The following is a 21197-nucleotide window of genomic DNA, read 5'->3' as shown; positions in this document are numbered from 1 at the left end:
ATGCCGTTTTTTCTTCAAAGTGTCATCTCGGTAATTTACTAAGCAAAAATCACGGCAGTGATGAGGGCATTCGTAATATTTTGGAAGTCCTAGGAAAAAATCACGAATCAATACACCATCGGTCAAATACGCCTGCAATTTGGTAGAAATCGGGAATTTACTAAAAAGTGCAAATCACAAACACTGCCGACAATAGCCAAACACTGCCGTGCAGAAATACAAATCGTAAAAAAGGGCTAAAAAAAAAACAGACCTGCTTTTTTATCCCGTGTTTGGATAGGCATGCAGGGATCCATGAGATCCGTGCATGTTTATCAGTGGGAAGGGGATGGGAAAGTGTTAATTTTTTGAAAAAAAATTGCGTGGGGTCCCCCCTCCTAAGCCAAACCAGCCTCGGGCTCTTTGAGCCGGTCCTGGTTGCAAAAATATGGGAAAAAAATTGACAGGGGTTCCCCCATATTTAAACAACCAGCACTGGGCTCTGCGCCTGGTCCTGGTTCCAAAAATACGGGGGACAAAAGGCGTAGGGGTCCCCCGTATTTTTGAAACCAGCACCGAGCTCCACTAGCTGGACAGATAATGCCACAGCCGGGGGTCACTTTTATACAGCGCCCTGCGGACGTAGCATTAAATACCCAACTAGTCACCCCTGGCCGGGGTACCCTGGAGGAGTGGGAACCCCTTCAATCAAGGGGTCCCCCCCCTCCAGCCACCCAAGGGCCAGGGGTGAAGCCCGAGGCTGTCCCCCCCATCCAATGGGCTGCGGATGGGAGGCTGATAGCCTTTGTTGTAAGTTATGAATATTGTTTTTAGTAGCAGTACTACAAGTCCCAGCAAGCCTCCCCGCAAGCTGGTACTTGGAGAACCACAAGTACCAGCATGCGGCGGAAAACCGGGCCCGCTGGTACCTGTAGTACTACTACTAAAAAAAATACCCCAATAAAGACATAACACACACACCTTGAAAGTATAACTTTAATGCATACATTCACACCACCATATACACATACTTACCTTATGTTCACACGAGGGTCGGTCCTCTTCTCCATGTAGAATCCATGGTGTACCTGTTGAAAAAATTCTACTCACCAAATCCAGTGTAGAGGGCTCCTCGGGTAATCCATTTGTAATCCACGTACTTGTAAAAATAAAAAAACGGACACCCGACCACGAACTAAAAGGGGCCCCATGTTTTCACATGGGACCCCTTTCCCCGAATGCCAGAAACCCCCTCTGACTTATGTCTAAGAGGGTTTCTTCAGCCAATCAGGGAGCGCCACGTTGTGGCACCCTCCTGATCGGCTGTGTGCTCCTGTACTGTCTGATAGGCGGCACTTGGCAGTGTTACAATGTAGCGCCTATGCGCTCCATTATAACCAATGGTGGGAACTTTGTGGTCAGCGGTGAGGTTACTTTCGGTCACCCGCTGACCACAAAGTTCCCACCATTGGTTACAATAGAGCGCATAGGCGCTACATTGTAACACTGCCGTGTGCCGCCTGTCATACAGTACAGGAGCACACAGCCGATCAGGAGGGTGCCACAACGTGGCGCTCCCTGATTGGCTGATGGAACCCTCTTAGACTTAAGTCAGAGGGGGTTCCTGGCATTCGGGGAAAGGGGTCCCATGTGAAAACATGGGGCCCCTTTCAGTTCGTGGTCGGGTGTCCGTTTTTTTATTTTTACAAGTACGTGGATTACAAATGGATTACCCGGGGAGCCCTCTACACTGGATTTGGTGAGTAGAATTTTTTCAACAGGTACACCATGGATTCTACATGGAGAAGAGGACCGACCCTCGTGTGAACATAAGGTAAGTATGTGTATATGGTGGTGTGAATGTATGCATTAAAGTTATACTTTCAAGGTGTGTGTGTTATGTCTTTATTGGGGTATTTTTTTAGCAGTAGTACTACAGGTACCAGCGGGCCAGGTTTTCCGCCGCATGCTGGTACTTGTGGTTCTCCAAGTACCAGCTTGCGGGGGAGGACTTGCTGGGACTTGTAGTACTGCTACTAAAAACAATATTCATAACTTACAACAAAGGCTATCAGCCCCCCATCCGCAGCCCATTGGATGGGGGGGACAGCCTCGGGCTTCACCCCTGGCCCTTGGGTGGCTGGAGGGGGGGGACCCCTTGATTGAAGGGGTTCCCACTCCTCCAGGGTACCCCGGCCAGGGGTGACTAGTTGGGTATTTAATGCCATGACCGCAGGGCGCTGTATAAAAGTGACCCCTGGCTGTGGCATTATCTGTCCAGCTAGTGGAGCCCGGTGCTGGTTTCAAAAATACGGGGGACCCCTACGCTTTTTGTCCCCCGTATTTTTGGAACCAGGACCAGGCGCAGAGCCCGGTGCTGGTTGCTTAAATATGGGGGAACCCCTGTTAATTTTTTCCCGAGATTTTTGCAACCAGGGCCGGCTCAAAGAGCCCGAGGCTGGTTTGGCTAAGGAGGGGGGACCCCACGCAATTTTTTTTTTAAGTTTAAACTTTTTTTAATTTTTTACAAGGTGCACAATGAAGCCCAGCACGGATCTCTCAGATCCGGCCGAGATTCATTGTATTAAAGTCGGCAGTGTTTTACAAGTCACTCACGTAAAACACTGCCTAAAAAAACGAATGACATCGACATCGGAAAAATCGAAAATGCAGAATATGGCAGCTTAGTAAATTAGTCGTAATCAATTCAAAAAGTTGCATATTTACACTTTCGATGTCATTCGTGATTGAACTCTGACCTCAAACGGAAAATTACGAATGTTAGTAAATTTACCCCCTAGTACGAGCAGGAAAACAACATTTCGCACAACCATTGCTGAAACGGAGAACCAGCAATTTGCAACGCCGTCGATCGTACATAACCGCCTAAAGGACAATGCTAGGCCATCGGTTATGGGGATGCATCACGGCTGTATCAACCCGAACAAACGCAGGCCGGCTCGACCAAGAACGAATGAGAGAGGTCATAATTCAGCATTTACCGATCTTAAAAGAAAATTGTCGTATTCCGAAAATGATACACCACAACGGAGAAGGATCGCGTTACAAACTGTATCAAGCGTAAGTAACGAGGGCGATGTAACATCAAAACACACATCATTTGACACTGCAGAACCGGGATGTCGCTGGTAATACAAAGACTGTAAAGGTTAAGAGGGCATCGCGCCTCTAAAGAATGAAAGTTAAGCAAATGTAGCAATCCGATGTAATCATAATTCCTGATACACAGGTTTGCGCTGAAACAGAAACACGACACATAGCTGGTAGTGGTGTGTTATCAAATATTTACTCAAGAAGTAATGTTAAGCATTTGTCGCAATCAGATGTAATCATAATTCCTGATACACAGGATTGCTCTGAAACAGAAACAATACACATAGCTGGTAATGATGAGTTATCAAATATTTGTGTAATAAATGCTCAAGAATTTATTACTCCCTGTGTAGAGTCAACGACTCAAGAACAGCAGAATAGTTCTGATGAGTTGTTATTAGCAGTTGCAGGAATTCCGGGTAATACTAACACTGATGATTGTGTAACAACAACGCCCAATCATTTTACAACGGATGCCGGGGCAAACGCATCGGCAGATGCGTGTGCAGCGGCGCACGGGATAGCGTCCGACATAGTTGATGGAAGTCAAAATACAGAACAAGTAGGCGAAGACGCTGAAATACAATTTTACGCGTTGATGGGTAAGATACGGGAAGATGTTGAGAACATGAGTGTAAAAGCCGGGTATTTGTTAAAACACATTAAAGGTGTGAGCCACGGTGTTAAATGTAAACACGACATGTTAAAGATGTTGTTGAGACGTATATGAATGTCATGTCAAAATACAAAGATCAGTCATTTAAGACAACTGAATTTATTAAAGTCAACATACATCATTTTGCAGAAATAATTGAAACTGAACCGTGACTAGACATGTTAGGCAATGGTTTGAAACGTGTTTTAAATTTAAATGCCTGTAAAAAACACACACGAATTAAACCTTGTGTAACATACAAAATCTCACAGTTATTCCGACGTGCAAAGGTGAAACAGGCTGTAACAACATTAACCAGATTGAGAAAGCGCAAGCGGCACAGGGAACGGGTGGTAGGCGGTGTGCCGAGTGCGGAGTTTGTAGACTTAGAACATTCAACAACCCGGGAACATGTGGTAGGCTGGGAGCAGAGCGCGAGGCATGTAGATTTAGAACAATCGCCACCCCAAGCATTACCGATTGACGAATCACAGCCTGACAATATTGAGCGCATTGCAACCCCCTTATATAATGAGGCACGCGGGGTTGAGTCACCTGGTGATGACTAAGGGCGGCAGCATGTATACTTAGAAGCGATTAACAGTTATGAACGACAACGACCAAATTTCAGAGCCGTGGAGTACCACAACCACTGTCGGTTTGTTAATTTGGACAGGGTTACGTCATTTGTAGAGGGAGTTCGCGCCGTTCACATGGCTATAAAGGCCATGCTCGATGTCGTCCTTGCTGGCGTGGATCCTTCCGACCGCGTTCAGCTTAGATTGGAGGGGGGTGGGTTACACAATGCCATCTATTCGCACCGTAAGCCGCAAGAAACATTAGACGCTGCCAGTTTTTTTAACCAGATTACAAACGCGCTTCAAAGTAATGCTGAATTCTTATTATCCACAGGTTTAAGGTTTGTGATCAGTGTTTTTAGGAACAGGTTGGGCGGGAGTTTGGCAGGCAGAAGCTTACCATACCATATAGTTTAATAATTGACAAGCGTAAAAGACACTTATATGATTGCAGAAATATCGGTAATAACCTGTATTTGGCCGCTAGCGTCTGTAAACTTCTGGATAAAGGTAACAACGCCAATGACCATGTAATACAGGAGAGAGCGATCCAACTACATAAAGCTTTGAATCTGCCGATTGATAAAGCGGTCAGCTTTAGTGATGTTGTATTTTTTTTAAATTACTTACACGTTACAGCTAAGGTCCTTTATTACAATCAAGGGGATTGGAAATATTACTGTACGGACAGCCGTTACAAAGACACGCTGTTTGTGTTATATCACGATTGTCACTTTTATGGGATATTCGATATCAAAGCGTTTCTTGGTGCCAGTAATTATTGCAGCCGTTGTCATAGCGCTTACCATCATAGAAATAATCACGATTGTCTTTTCTTTTGTAAGGTTTGTCACAGGTCGGATTGTATTGACGACGGTGTGACTGCGTTAAGGTATTCAATGTGTAGGGTATTTTGTCGATCAAACGAATGTTTAGAGCTACACAAAATATCCTGTCTTGAACATGTATATTGTGACAGGTGTTGTCTCTACCGGCGAACAGACCATAACTGCCGAGGCCTAAAGTGTCCCATCTGTAAGGTGTCCGTTGATGGGTTTTCGACCCATTTGTGTTATATACAAACCATCAAGCCGGAAGAACCCACAAAGAAATACATCTTTTATGATTTTGAGTGTATGCAGGAGACGGGGGTGCACATACCAAACTACTGTTATGCTCTAACATTAACAGGGGAGAAAGACTGGGATTTTAAGGGTGTTGCGTGTATCGAAGATTTTGTAAAGACGTTCATGAAACCAAAATTTGTGCATTACACATTCATAGCCCATAATGCAGGTCGTTATGATGCATATTTTGTGCTGCGCCAGCTGATTAAAGAGAAATTAAAGATGGATTTATTATCTAGTGGCGGCAACATAATGTGCATCACGGTAAATGATTTGAAGATAAGGTTTATCGACTCTTTACATTTTTTACCCATGCGGCTTAACAATTTACCAAAGGCGATGGGGTTTGACGGTACCAAAGGTTATTTCCCACATTTTTTTAACACCGCTAATAACCAAAATTACATAGCCATGCCCTCAATAGAGTATTTTGGGCCACAATACATGATGAAAGATGAGTTGTCTGATTTTACAGATTGGTACAATGCCAGCGTACACAAGCCGTTTAACTTTCAAAAAGAGCTCGTACGATACTGTAAAGACAATGTGAAAATATTACAAAAAGCTTGTGGTGCTTTCAGGTCGGCTGTTATAGACATGACAGAACAGGAATTTCTAATAACAAAGGAGAAAAGAGAGGTTGTGGTTAAACGGCACATCGAAGCTTTTCAACTAGTCACGTTGGCATCCGTCTGCATGGCCATGTACCGTTGTAAATTTTTACAGGAAAAGACACTGGCCCTTGTACCGGGTGATAACTATCACAAGACTCAGAAGCGTTACTCAACGCCTGCCATACAGTGGTTAATGTACATAGAGCACAAAGAAGGTGTGAGTATAAGACACGCTTCACAAGGGGGCGAGAAGAAAGTCGGTAAATACAGCCTGGATGGTTACGCCGTGATTAACGGTGCACCCACAGCTTTTGAATTCCATGGTTGTTTTTATCACGGCTGTGGTGCTTGTTACAACGCCGGTAATGAAAACAAACTGACTAAAACGACCTACGGTCAACTGCGACACAAGACGCAGGTGAAGTTGCACTACCTTAAACGATGTGGATTTCAGATACGTGAAATCTGGGGTTGTGAATGGGCGGCTATGCTAGAGTCTGACGAGGATCTACAGGATTTTCTGAAGGGTAAAGAGTTACCCGAACCCTTGGAACCACGTGATGCTCTTTATGGCGGACGCACGAACGCCATAAAGCTGTATCACAAAACAGATTGTGATGAAAAAATTCACTATTTTGACTTTACCAGCTTGTACCCTTTTGTCAACAAAACCAAAACGTATCCTATACAACACCCGCGCATCATTTATAAGGATTTTGGTGATGTCACAAAGTATTTCGGATTTGCCCGGGTTAAAGTTTACCTGCCTCGTGGTCTATTCTTTCCGGTTCTGCCGGTTAAAATGGGCGGTAAGTTAATGTTTCCATTATGTCGCACATGCGCCGAGTCTGGACAGACTGAGCCGTGTGTTCATGATTCAGAAAAACGGGCGCTCGTCGGTACTTGGTGTACCGTGGAACTAAATTTGGCTGTAGAAATGGGGTACAGAGTGTGTAAAATCTATGAGGTGTGGCATTTTGATGAGAGATCTGACAATTTGTTTTCAGGTTACATTAAAACGCACCTCAGGGATAAACAAGAGGCCTCTGGTTATCCCGAATGGTGTACAGACTCCGTGAAATGTAAAGAGTATATAGACACCTATCAAAAAAATGAAGGTGTGTCTTTACGTCCCGATCACATAGAAATCAACCCCCGCCAAAAGACAAATTTCAAAATTGTTTTTAAATTCCTTATGAGGTAAATTTGGCCAACGTAGCAACATGCCCAATACGTGTCTAGTGACTGATCCCGACAAGCTTTTTGAATACGCGTTCTTACCGTACTATGATGTGTCCGCTTTGGACTTTGTTGACAATGATACCGTTATGGTAAATTGGAGGTATGCCAAAGACCATTACACCATGGGCACAATTTCAAATGTGTCTATAGCCATCTTTACAACTGCTTATGCTCATGTTGAACTGTACAAACTATTGGATAGATTACAAGATAGATGTCTGTATCACGACACAGATTCTGTCATTTTTGTCAGTAGACCCGGTGACTGGAACCCGCCATTAGGTGATTATCTAGGCGAGTTGACTAGTGAACTACCCACAGGCACCCATATAACAGAATTTGTCTCAGCCGGTCCCAAGTCATACGGCTATCGACTAAACAACGGAAAGACCTGTTTAAAAGTTAAAGGTATAACGCTCAATGTTGATAATGCGCAGCACGTTAACTTTGACAGCCTGAAAGAACTGGTCTTAGATTATCCTTTAAACCCCGAAGGCGACGACCAGAAAAAGGTTGTGATCCTTCAACCCGGTATAGTACGTGTGAAAAAGTGCTGGCAGATAGAGACGCGTACTTTGCAGTAGACGCAAAGGTGTGTTTATACTAAACGGTCTCTTACGGACAAATTCACAACACTGCCGTTCGGCTATTAAGATGGACACCAGATTTCAGCACCCTTTCTCATGTATTTTAGCGGGACCGTCCAATTCGGGTAAAAGTTATTTTGTGAAAACGCTGTTGCAGCACGCTGCAATACATATGACTCATGTACCTGATAATGTTGTTTGGTTTTACACCTGTTGGCAGCCTATATACGACCAACTTCTGCGTGATTACCCCGGTACGCGTTTTATAGAGGGTTTACCAGAGTCTTTTAGCGATGATCAACTTTTTCCCCCTGATAAGATTAATTTAACAGTGATTGATGATCTGATGGACACCGCTAGTAATAATTCTGAGGTTGAGAAAGCTTTCACAAAGTATGTACACCATCGTAATCTCAGTATCCTGTACCTTGTCCAAAACATATTTTGTCAAGGTAAATAGAGCAGGACTATACATTTAAACACAAAATATATGGTCCTGTTCAAAAACCCCAGGGATAAAATGCAGGTGGGCATTCTCGCTAGACAAATGTACCCATCGAAAAATCGTTTTTTTCTCGAATCCTATGAATCCGCGACGGAGGCCCCTTATGGGTATTTACTGGTTGATTTAAAAAACAACGCTCTTGATGATTATCATTTATGAAGCGGCTTATTCCCACCAGACACACCTGTCGCTTTTGTCATTAAGAAGCGCGGTTCTATAAAGCTATAACCGTACAACCTTTAGTCATTCGTTGTCATTCTAACAACGGTGAACATGTCGGGATGGATAAGACGTAATTGGGCGCTTTTAAAAACGTTAATTAAAGCAACCCCAACCCAAAGAAACGCTAGTTTATCCAACGCTTCAAACGATTTAGTCACGGCTATTTGTCAGATATCGCTCAACACGCTTAAAGGTAAAATACCGCTGTCTCAACGACAGTTGAACTACCTTAAAAAGAAGCGAGAGCTTATAAAATCACTTTGTAATAAGAAATGTGTCATTGGAAAAAAGAAGAGGTTGGTTAAACAGTCGGGCGGTTTTATCGGTTCGCTGCTTGGTTTTGCTATACCGCTAATTACAGGACTATTGTCTAATCGCTGATGGAGTACGCTGAGAAAATTTATCTGGTGTCTCAGAATCAGATAGACCGTTTACATAACAAACCGAACAGCGACGACATACGTAAAACAGCAACGCACGGTCTAGATGTAGAGATCGTGAAAATACTACAGAATAACGATTTATCAGAAAATGAAAAAGCAAAGCGCTATACAACGTTGTTGCAGAGATATCTGGTGTTGAGTAAACAGGCTGATAGTGAAATGTCAACTTTAGCTCTTTTATCCCCCGTTGCAAAATCTGTTGATGAATCAAATAACATGACACAACCTGTTGCGCCCAATGCTGTTTATCATGAGCTTTTGAGCGGTGTTAATGCCCGGTATAAAAAAAACTGTGAAATACTATTGAGTAAAATGACACGCTCTAAACACATCACAGACTGGAACAGTAAAGGGGAGTTTCTGTACAAAGGCAGCGCTGTACCAGGTTCCAACATGTTAGATTTAATAAGCATCACGCAAAGCCACGGTGTGTCGAGCCGTAATACACCGAACGGTTGGCCTGAATTTATGCGGGCTATGTCTGAATGAAATATTCCCTATATAGGCAATGCGGCAAATAGAATGTACCTAGATCGCTTAAAAGCCGAGAAGCAGGAAGACTCTGATGGTGTTGTGACATCGCCCATGTCGCTACAAACCCTTAACAAAAGTTGAATAAATGTTTTAAGTCCCCCAGGGTTAACAACGCCGCACGGATACTTACTGCCTAGGAAAAGATCCGTAAATCTATTTCAGGATTCACAGTGGCTGAAACTATAACATATAACTAATTTATACTATTTTTATACACTGTATTTTGTGTTGGCATTTTGCGCCACAATGTTTAACTTATGGTAATAATATTTTATGTAATGTTTTAAATGTGTGTCTTTACCGTGTTATATATATATCAATAAAATATACTTATGATTTATAAAACAACGTTTTGTTCTTTGTTTCTATTGCTGTAAGGAAGAAATTTCAATCACGCAATATAAAGTTTAATAAACAACGTTGTTTATTAGAAAAACATCATAGATATGATACGTTGTACATAAAACGCATCAAACAGAATGTTGATTACAAGTTACACAAACAATACAGCATTGTACGTAATACGCTTCACACACAATGTTGTGTGTGAAACGTTTTATGTACAACGTGCCATAGTTATGCCGCGTTGTACATAAAACGCTTCACACACAACATTGGTTACAAGTTACACAATTCTGTATATATCTATCTGCATAATGACTCAGACAATGACTTCTTGGGAGCCGTCTTACAAAATTTGAAACAAAACAATCATTACGTTTTGTGTCATCACTAAAACGGGCCAGTACATCCACATATTTGTAATTTTTACACATGTAAAATATAAAGTATACGCAATATTGACCGCAAACGGTGCTGTTAAAATTTTGCAACTGCTTATTTTGGTGATAAATACTTTTTGAATTCAAGTTTAAAAAATGTATTATTGCTTTTGGGAATAGGGGGCTGTCAGGGGCTAACCCGTAAGAATAAAAAAAGTAACATTCACGCTGTTCGTTAAAATAAACGGCCAACCAGTGCTCACCCGGCTGCCCGCTGCTATGCGTATTGATTACAAACGCGCAGGGGTATTGCGCCAGTTTACCGACCGGTAACATATCGCACGGATACGTTCCTTTAAAAATATGCTGTGTGCTTTGCACAGCGTACAGAATACAGTTTATCTGTAATGTGTTCATTTTTTCAGCAGCGTAGTGTTAGTTTATTTCATTTACAGATAATCGTACAGCACATCGCGCCTTTTATTAATCTCGATGATGTTATCAAATAGAGCGTATAATATCACATTGACTGTCCGTTCCAACGCTTCTGCAAAGCGGAATTCGGCACGTAGATTGCCTGTTCTTATCAGGGAAAGGTGTTCTCCACACTCCTGTTCAGGTGAAAGATCAAAAGAAAATAGCGTGTAGCCTCTGAGGTACTCTTCGCGGTCAATCAGTATACCATTGTCAGATTTCTTATTTGTGATCTGTATGAGTGACATATACTCTCTTACAGCATTACCGCGTTTAAATTCGGGTTGAAATGGTTTGGTGGGGTGCGGTGTTCCATCCAGATAAAGGGACGCAAAACTTAAATTTTTATGTTCAAAGCAAAGGGGATTCCGGTTATGGATTCCTGAAAATGATTCGTTATCCACAAAGCAGGCTATAACGGTTTTCGGCACTAGACCTAAAAATAGATTTTCTAGATTAAATACTCTACTGCCTGCTGGTACGCTGTAGATTATCATCCCAAATCGGTCAATTGCGTATTTCGCGTTACCGTTTAACAGGGCCTGCGCGTGCCCAATCCGCACGGCCGGTGAGACCTGCACTCTTTTCATGAACAGGGACGCCGCTGTTATCTGTATTTTAAAGGCATCCACCTCAGACGACATTAAGCAGAATGCGTCTTTGTTTCTGGTTAGTTTAATCTTCAGATCAACGGCGTTTAAAATTAGTTTATGTTGATGGAAAAGGTCGCAGTGAAGCGGTCCTAGCAATTCAACCGTGCGACTCTGCTCTGTCGCTCCTGCTCGTTTTTTGAACCCCGTATTCGGGCCGTCCAGCGCCGTGTTGTTAAATTCTTCAGCCGAATCTTTGTAAAATAATCCTGTTGTGTGCTTTGTTGATCCAAGCTGTAATTCAATATAGTCTCAATGTACGCGCGGTACGCGTAAAGATTGTTGGATTGAGCCTGTCGCCCAAAGTTACATCCACTTGGTTGAATAAAGTTGCTATGGGGTAATTAATAAGTGCGACCCGCGCACCTTGCGGTATCGGTGTGTTATCGGTTCGTACGATCTTGCACGTCACGTACAACACCATGTTGTTCAGATCGTAGTAGTGTTCACCGCTGGCAGCTATATAAAATTCAAGCGGAGCTGTGTCGGATAACGCCGCTAAAGGTTGAACTTCGACGTATAGACTTTTCTCTATGCTAGTTTGTGTCGGGGGCACGTCAAAAAGATCCAGCTCTGTTTTTGCACATTCAACGGACTCGTGGTGTATAAAAGACATGTTTAAAAAATATCACCAACGGAGCGCTTCGGCTTTCTCTTCTTCTTTGAGTTGTGTCGTCTCTGGTTTTTATTTAAAAAGGGTATGTCCCAAGGCGGAAGCGCTATCATACGCTTCTGTTTTCTTTTAGACACGCCTTTTATTGTATATATTAGTCCTGAACCGTCTTGTTTTGCTTGGTTCGCATCGTGTATCATATTCACCACTGCCGTTGTGGCTTGTCCAATAACATCTTTCGCCATATTACGTGCTGCGGTCTTCATATGCGGTTTAGCTAACTCTAAACCTCTCCAGAAAAGAGGAACAGCTTTTCTGAAAAGACTAAGAAAAATACCACCTAAACCGCAGCCATACATGTACGCGCTGCCGTGAAAACCTGGTAATCCATTACCGGCTTGAGATTTTTAATATTGCGCGTAGAGACCCGGATCTCCATAATTTTTAACAGCGACCATTCTGCTTAGTTAATAAAATTCAGTTTTGCGGCGTCTGAAGTGTAACTTCATGATCGCTTTCCCAAACTTAAATGCCATGTTCTCGTTCTGGTCGTTCTTTATCTCTATGGCTATCGTGTCAAAATGTGTTTTGCACAATGGTATGTAATCGGGCTTCTAGTATCGTATTGTGATCACCTCATTGTTATAACCCTTCATTTCAACTGTGCAAAGTAGCGGTACATAACTATCCCCGACCCGCTGGTGTTCGATAATGTCTGTGTACACGTTCATCGTATATTGGCCGCCTTTGATGTCGGCGCATGGTTTAGAAATCTTAGTTTTAGGTTGTAAACCCAGTATCCATGTCAGCTTAGAACCGGCGTGGATTTGATACAACCGCTTACTGTCGCATGTTACAACGCGTGCAAACGGATCGTACGTTAGTCTTAATCCAACGTCCACTTTCAGTTGTACAATTTCAGCGTTGATTACGTTCAGTAGCGCTTCGATTGTTTCATAAAAACCCGGTTTAATACACAAACTCGCGACTCTCGCCACCGGCTGATCCTCCGTTCCATCCCATGATAATTGCAGTCTACAATCTTTGTAAATCCAATGTATTCCACGTGTGCGGCTATTGTATCTCAGTAAGAGCTACTTCCCATTCGCCATTTAAGTCTATCGGTTTTGCCAACTTTGTTGTATAGTTAGAAATCTTATTTTGCGGGAAAGTGACCGCTGAGGCGTTGCTGGGTAAGGTTATGTAGAACGACTTGTCATCCATCGCTTGTCTTGTTTAGATAGTGATGAGCTTTATATGTCTTTTATCACCGATGCCGCGACCCAACTGTTAAATTTTGCGCGGTACCCGCGCCACTTGACTAACGTGTATTTTCGGCCTCTGACCGTCTTATTTTTTAAAATCTTTTCCACTTTGTAAACCCTGTTATCATTTTTTGGTATGCTTTGAAGCTCTTCAGGGTAAAAACTACCTGTTATAACTTCACTGTACAGATCTGTCAACTTATAAAGCGGCTTAAGTCCTTTAGTGTTCACACTATGTACAACAAATATCTCCTCAGAAAAACTCTGTTCGTAGCCTTTCTGAAATATGCCCTTATATTTAGAAATACGGACGTGGTCACCAATTCCTAAACAAACGGGGGCTTTCTTACTTCTAAAGTAATCACCGTAGGTCGTTTTGAAGACACTCAATGCGTTAGAGTCATTCACATTGTTTGGAGCGCACTTAATCGTTCTATGGTATGTGTTATTATAGCTGCGTATGAAGTCTTGTAAAACATCTATATATCTGTATGTATTCTTTGCCGTGAAATAGCGCCACATTCGTGTTTTTAAAGTCCCATTGAAGCACTCTATAACAGCCGCTTTCACATCGTTATTGGTCGTGAAATGATTTATAACATATTTTTCTAACACCTTTTTTAGGTTTCTGTTTAGAAACTCTTTACCGTTATCGGTTTGTAGCTTCATCGGCACAGCACCCCGCTGGAATATTTTTTCAAAAGCATTAGCGACTGTTGCGGCGTTCTTAGCGGTCAGACATTCAGCCCATGCCCTCTTACTGAATATATCGATGACTGTTAATATGTATTTAATCCCATCGTTGTATTTTGACAGATCTATCAGCGAAACCAAATCGCATTGCCACTGTTGATTTACACCCGATACACAAATCATGTTCCTTTTATAGTTTTTTCTTGCCGGCTTGTGCAACGTGTATGCGTCTTGTTCTTGTAACCACTTTCTTACGTCGGATCTCTTAAATTTATTTTTAACCGACCCATAATATTTATCAATGCCGCTAAAACTACCTGGTTTAAACACTGTGTAATATGCATCTTTCATCCGCTTGATTTGACGCGCCGCGTTGCGTGACATTCTGCGGCTGGTGTTACGTGACATTCTTTTCAAAGCCATTATCTTTTAATACAGTTTAATATCGAACTCTATAAATTTTATATCAAATGTTATATAAAAGCGATATCAAACACTATAATTTAATATTAAAGGGGGTGTGCCCCAGGAGAAAGGGTGTGTGGTACCTGTCACTTTGACGGAAAGCTGCTCTATATCTACTTACAATGTTGAGCACTGGCTGCTGACATGGTGAAGTAACTGGCAGCTTCTTACCTGTGAAGTTGGCTGCTGCTGTTATTCCTCCCCCATCCTCTCTGTGATGCCACATCTATATTTTGTAAGAAACAGGGTGTGTGGGGGAACCAATTATGAAGTGGGAGGGTGGTGTCTAGGTCCTACAGAGAGCTAGAGATGGCACTGCTAGAGTAATTATCCAAGTTGTACCCATTTTAGGTTGTTATATATGAATGGCAACCTTTTTTGTGATAAATAGGTAAATTAATATAAATAATATAAATAAATAAACACTGTCATGATTACTTTCCTTCAGTAGAAGGTTTCATCAAATATCTTGGGATTGGCCCCAGTCAGAAAAAAACAGGCTCCATACTTGATTAATCCCTTATTCTGGCAACTCTATGTTGTCAGAATCCATTTTGTTGGCTTATTTGGTGACAGCTATGGTCAAGGGTTGCAACAGCCTTGCTGTTTCTAAGCACAGGGAGAAGGGCGTGGCCAATATGGGGGAGGTGTGGCCAGCCCCTCCTTAGAGATTCTTATAAAGCGCAGCAAATTCCGTTGCGCTTTACAATTGGACACAATGATGAAACAAAACTGGGTAATAACAAACAGTCATAGAGGTAGGAAGGCCATGGTCACAAGCTTACAATCTATAGGGAAATAGGCATTGATACACAAGGATAGACACGATGTATTGCATATTTGTCTACGAGATTTCAAAGTTCTAGATGGGCTGCATGATATAACATCACAGCAATGATGAACCATGATCAGAAAGAAGGGAAAGTAAAGAAAGAGAAAATATATGGAGGATATGTGTGGACTGTACAGTGGGGATGTAATTGGATAGGAAAGCTTATGAAGGTTGAGTGAGCAGGTATGGAATGTGATAAGTCAGTGCCGTAACTAGGCATTTTAGCGCTGTGTGCAAGAAACTGCATTGCGCCCCCTTATGTAAAATACGGGCAGTGCGCGCCGTAGGCGCACGCAAAAAATGTAGGCCCGTGGCTTCATGGAGAAGGGGTGTGGCCACAAAATAATACCAATTCATACTATGGTGCACAGTAGTCACCATTATTCAAATTACGCCGCACAGTAGCTAGATATATTGTAAAAACCCAAGGCAAAAGTTTGTAAGTGCCTCTATGTACCACGTAATGGGGAAAAATGTATATAACACATGTTGGCCTCACAAGGTGGCCCCTCTCAGCTCTGGGACCCACAGCAGCTGTACTCCCTGCACCTATGGTAGCTACGCCCTTGTGTGCATGTATATGTATGTGTGTGTCAGGGGCTGCATGTATATATGTGGGTGTGTCAGTTGCTGTGCATGTACGTGTATGTGTGAAGTGCCGTATGTGTACATGTGAGTGTCAGGTGCTGTGCGTTTATGTGTGTTTCAATTGCAGCATGTGTGTGTATGTGAGGTGTCATGCATGTACGTGTGTGTGAGGTACCGCACGTGTACATGTGTGTGTGAGTGAGTTGATGCATGTGTGTGTGTGAGGTGCCGTGCGTGCACTTGTATACCTATCGTTATGGGGACATGGGTCGGACAGCACACCAACACTGGCGAGATCTGTAACATGGTGGGGACCTGAAATGAGGTCCCCACGAGTCTGACCCTGGGAGGCGATAGGGGAGTCATGTCTCACCCAGCATAAAATTCTTGCATGTCCCTGAGAATCACATTTACCAGACTGCAATGGGTGTCGGTGTGTGCAATGCAGAGTGTGTGTAAAGCAAACAGTCCCTCAGCAGCGCTGGGAAGCACTCCCAGAATTTTCCCCGGTGCTGCTGTATCACCAGGGGGGAAGAGGGGCGCAAGTGCAGTACGTGGCATTCACCCGATACCTCCTGCCAGAGGTAACTTGGCTGCGCCAGGATGTGCCGCACCGGCTGGCGCCTTCGAGACAGGTGCCCTCTTTAGCATGCTAAGTGCAGTCCAGGGAACTTGGAAGGAGACTCTTAGGTCGGTATACATATCAGCGCCAGGGATTTACCCCACACCATCTCATCACCCTCCCATCCAGTATGCGAGGAACTGCAGGTTCAGACATTTGATGTATGTGCTTGACTGAGGAGCCAATGGGGTGAGGCTACCATCTTTGGGATTATGATGGAACACCTCTAAATTAGAATCCCCCCTAAGTGTGACTATACAGCAGCGCCATCAAGCCATGGTTGGCCAAGCATAGCCGGACCTGTACCCCCAGGAGGGCAGGACCCGGTGCGTAGGGCTGCTTGTTATGGGATTGGAGTATGGACAGAAGTAGGACACCTCTCTCCCTCAGTGAATCACATGTTTGCTGGCACCCAGAGCTAAATCATTCGTAGATGTCCTGATTCTTGGTCACTGATTCGTACACAGCAGAGCAGGTCCATCGCTGCAATCTATTGAAAGTCGTCCCTTGAGCCACACCTCTGTCGACCCGCGGGGCAGCCCATCAGTGCTGCACACCCGACGCCAATATGTAGTAAACCAGATCAATCTGTAATATGGGTTAGTAAATACAGTATACCACATTGAGCCATAAGCTAACTAATACAGCTAAAAAGATCTGCCCAGTTATCCAGGCAGACCCAGATTTAACATCCCTTTCAAAAAGTTCATTACTCCCTTGCAACACCCGTCCGTGGAGCTCATACGAAAAGGGCCTGTGGTAGAGTGATCATGGAGCCTGAAGCCCAGCTTGGAGAGTTTTCCATCCAGAGGAAGGTATGCCCAAGTCCGTGGAGCTCATACAAAAAGGGCCTGTGGCAAAATGATCGTGGAGCCTGAAGCGGAAATCTGCCCGATGAATGCGCACTGGCACCCCTTTGGCCAGGACTGGATTTCAGGAGCTGGGGAAAATCGGAGCATATGCATCAAAAGTGTCACTATGCTCAAAAGAACCCCTTCGCCGGATGTCTAATTGAAGGCTCAAGTGCGAGCCTGATCCCTCACTTGTCTGACCCCCATATTGACCTAGGGTATGGGGGCGTGGCTAGACAAAAAGTGCAGGCTTGGAATGGTGTGTGCGCCACAAACACTGGAAGTCCTGGGTCTGGTGGTCCCCTCGAGGCAATGGATGGAACAAACGGCAGTGACAAAGACTATCTCCCCGACTCGTCAGAGTTGAGCAGTTCGGATGACAGTGGAGGAGATGAGACATCTTGTCACAGGAGGCACATGTCGCCAGCCGGCCTGCGCTGTGTCGGTCCAGGTCCTTACCCGAAAAGTGGACGGTTCAAGAGCATGTAACAAGAAAATGTCTGCCTATGGTGCAAGAGCCCATTCTCAAAAATTGCGAGACATGGGGACATGCAATGAGCATGAGTAACAAGGGAACTCAGCTTTCTGAAGCACTCCAGGGACAGGTCAGTGCAGCTGGACTTGATTCACAACCGGGGAAACTTTGCCCATAATTTCGGGGTTCTCCATGAGGGCAGCGGTGTCCTACTACCGTGCAAGCAGCCGATTGAAACAGTGGCTCCCCAAGATTTCATGCACTGTGTACAATGTCAAGGCGTATTCTCCAGGAAGCACCTGCGGTGACATGTAAAGAAGTGCCCGCTATGCAAATTTTTGGAAAGATGGCACCACACAGTGTCAGCAAAGACTCTGGCACTGTGCAAGAGCCTTTTGGCTCTTGTGTGCATCCCAAATTTCACAAGATGGTGCCACAGAGGACCAACTTGCCTGCTCAAAATAAGATTTGTGACTGGGATGGGGTGGGGTGGGACTGCTGCTCAGAGGAGGGGGCCGCTACACACAGACCCCTTCAGGCCTTAATATGCTCCTGGTGTTGAGAGTGAGGATGACTTTATAATAGAACATACTGTATGGATAGAGTATAACTCTGCAGTGCATATAGGCAAATACCATCATCAAGTGCATGCAACAGAACTGTAATTGCAGCCAACTTCTATGCAACTCTGAATATTTTCATCTGTCTTCTATCTCAGATTCATCGTCTCTCTCTTCTATCTGAAATATTTCTCTCTCCTATCAGTCTGATATTGCTCTGCTCCCTCAGCTATTCCCATCTCTCTTCCTCTGCAATTTACCTTTTTTCCTTCTGATGGCTATTTTTCTCCCTGAATTTGGCTGCTTTGTTCTGGAACACTGAAGTATAAAACCCCTTACTCATTGATAACTTCTATCAATCAGATGCAGAGTAGTAGTACACTTATGCATAAGTATGTGTTGACAAGGGGCATGACAATTCACTGTAAAGTTTGTAAATTGTGTTGAAATTCAATATTGTGTGCCTAAAACTATAGCATATTTGTTCGAACTGGACTGATAATCTCACTGCATGTACAGTATAGTAGCTTTTTTAGAGGGGTGATGCATAGTCTAGCCCCCACTTGGCCATGACGTAGTCCAGTATCAGACTGGCTCGGCATGGAAGTATAATTTTTTTTTTTATCTCAGCGGTCCAGTTGTCACTGTTTGCAAATTCTTGATAGTTTGTAAATGATAAGAGACAATTGAAATCACCAAATCATTTGGAGATGGTAGAAATTAAATGTCTTATTTATAAATGATTCCATGCAGGACCTCACTGATGAAGACAATGGGGGTATATTTACTAAGCTCCCGATTTTGACCGAGTTGGTGTTTTATTCATCAAAGTGTCATCTCGGGAATTTACTAAACTCAAATCTCGGCAGTGATGAGGGCATTTCGTATTTTTTTGGAAGGCAAAGAAAAAAAATACAAATGAATACATCATCGGTCAAATATGCCTGTTATTTTATACAACTCGGTAATTTACTAAAAAATCGAATTCACAAACACTGCCGGCAATAGCCAAACACTGCCGTGAAAAAAATACAAATCGTAAAAAAAAGCAGTTTTAAAATAGACCTGCTTTTTTTTACCGTGTTCTGGTCCGTGAGATCTGTGCATGTTTATCAGTGAGAAGGGGTGGGAAAGAGTTAAAAATCAGAAAAAAAAATTGCGTGATGTCCCCCCTCCTAAGCATAATCAGCCTCGGGCTCTTTGAGCTGTTCCTGGTTGTAAAAATACGGGGGGAAAATTGACAGGGGTTCCCCCATATTTTAACAACAAGCAGCGGGCCCTGCGCCTGGTCCTGGTGCCAAAAATACGGGGGACAAAAGACGTAGGGGTCCCCCATATTTTTAACACCAGAACCGGGCTCCACTAGTCAGAGAGATAATGCCACAGCCGGGGGACACTTTTATATTGGTCCCTGCGGCCCTGGCATTAAATCACCAACTAGTCACCCCTGGCTGGGGTACCCTGGAGGAGTGGGGACCCCTTAAATCAAGGGGTACCCCCCTCCAGCCACCCAAGGGCCAGGGGTGAAGCCCGAGGCTGTCCCCCCCATCCAAGGGCGGCGGATGGGGGGCTGATAGCCTTTTCTGTAAAAATAAGAATATTGTTTTTTGTAGAAGTACTACAAGTCCCAGCAAGCCTCCCCCGCAAGCTGGTACTTGGAGAACCACAAGTACCAGCATGCGAGGAAAAAACGGGTACCTGTAGTACTACTACAAAAAAATACCCAAATAAAACAAAACACACACACCGTGATAGTAAAATTTTATTACATACATGCACACCAACATACATACATACTTAACTATGTTGACATGAAGAGTCGGTCCTCTTCTCCAGTAGAATCCTGGGACACCTGTAAATAAAAATTATACTCACAAAAAATCCTGTGTAGATCGGTCCTCTTCTTTAAGTTTGTAATCCAGGGACTTGGCAAAATAAAAAAACGGATTACCCGAACCACGCACTGAAAGGGGATCCATGTTTACACATGGATCCCCTTTCCCCGACTGGTGGGACCCCGCGTGACTGCTGTCAAAGAGGGTCCCTTCAGCCAATCAGTGAGCGCCACGTCATGGCACTCTCCTGATTGGCTGTGCTCGCCTGAGCTGTCAGTCAGGCTGCACACTGTAGATACAATGTAGCGCATAGGCGCTCCATTGTATCCAATGGTGGGAACTTTGCGGTCTGCGGTAGACTGCGAGGTTAAGTGGGGCCAACCACAAGAGTGACCCCACTTAACCACGCGGTCTTCCGCCGCCCTTGGATGGGGGGGACAGCCTCGGGCTTCACCCCTGGCCCTTGGGTGGCTGGGGGGGGGGCCTTGATTTAAGGGGTCCCCACTCCTCCAGGGTACCCCGGCCAGGGGTGACTAGTTGGTGATTTAATGCCAGGGCCGCAGGGACCAATATAAAAGTGTCCCCCGGCTGTGGCATTATCTCTCTGACTAGTGGAGCCCGGTGCTGGTGTTAAAAATACGGGGGACCCCTACGTTTTTTGTCCCCCGTAATTTTTGCACCAGGACCAGGCGCAGAGCCAGTGCTGGTTGTTAAAATATAGGGGAACCCCTGTCAATTTTTTCCCTGAAAAATGATAGTTAGGAGCTGGTTGGCTGGTACTTAATCTCTTTCCAAGGCTTAGTGCATAGACCCACAGTCTTTTAACAGTTGGAATCTGATTATTTGCTTTGCACAACTACTCCATATTATCTCTCTCCAAGGATTGATCATGTACATTTTCCCTTAGTTAAGTGAAGCCTAATACTCTGTCAACTACCTGTAGCCAGGGTGG

This window comes from Pseudophryne corroboree, chromosome 4, assembly GCF_028390025.1.
Source record: "Pseudophryne corroboree isolate aPseCor3 chromosome 4, aPseCor3.hap2, whole genome shotgun sequence".
NCBI classification, from domain to species: Eukaryota; Metazoa; Chordata; class Amphibia; order Anura; family Myobatrachidae; genus Pseudophryne; species Pseudophryne corroboree.
The sequence above is the reverse complement of the archived record's forward strand: the minus strand, read 5'-3'. Positions refer to the sequence as shown.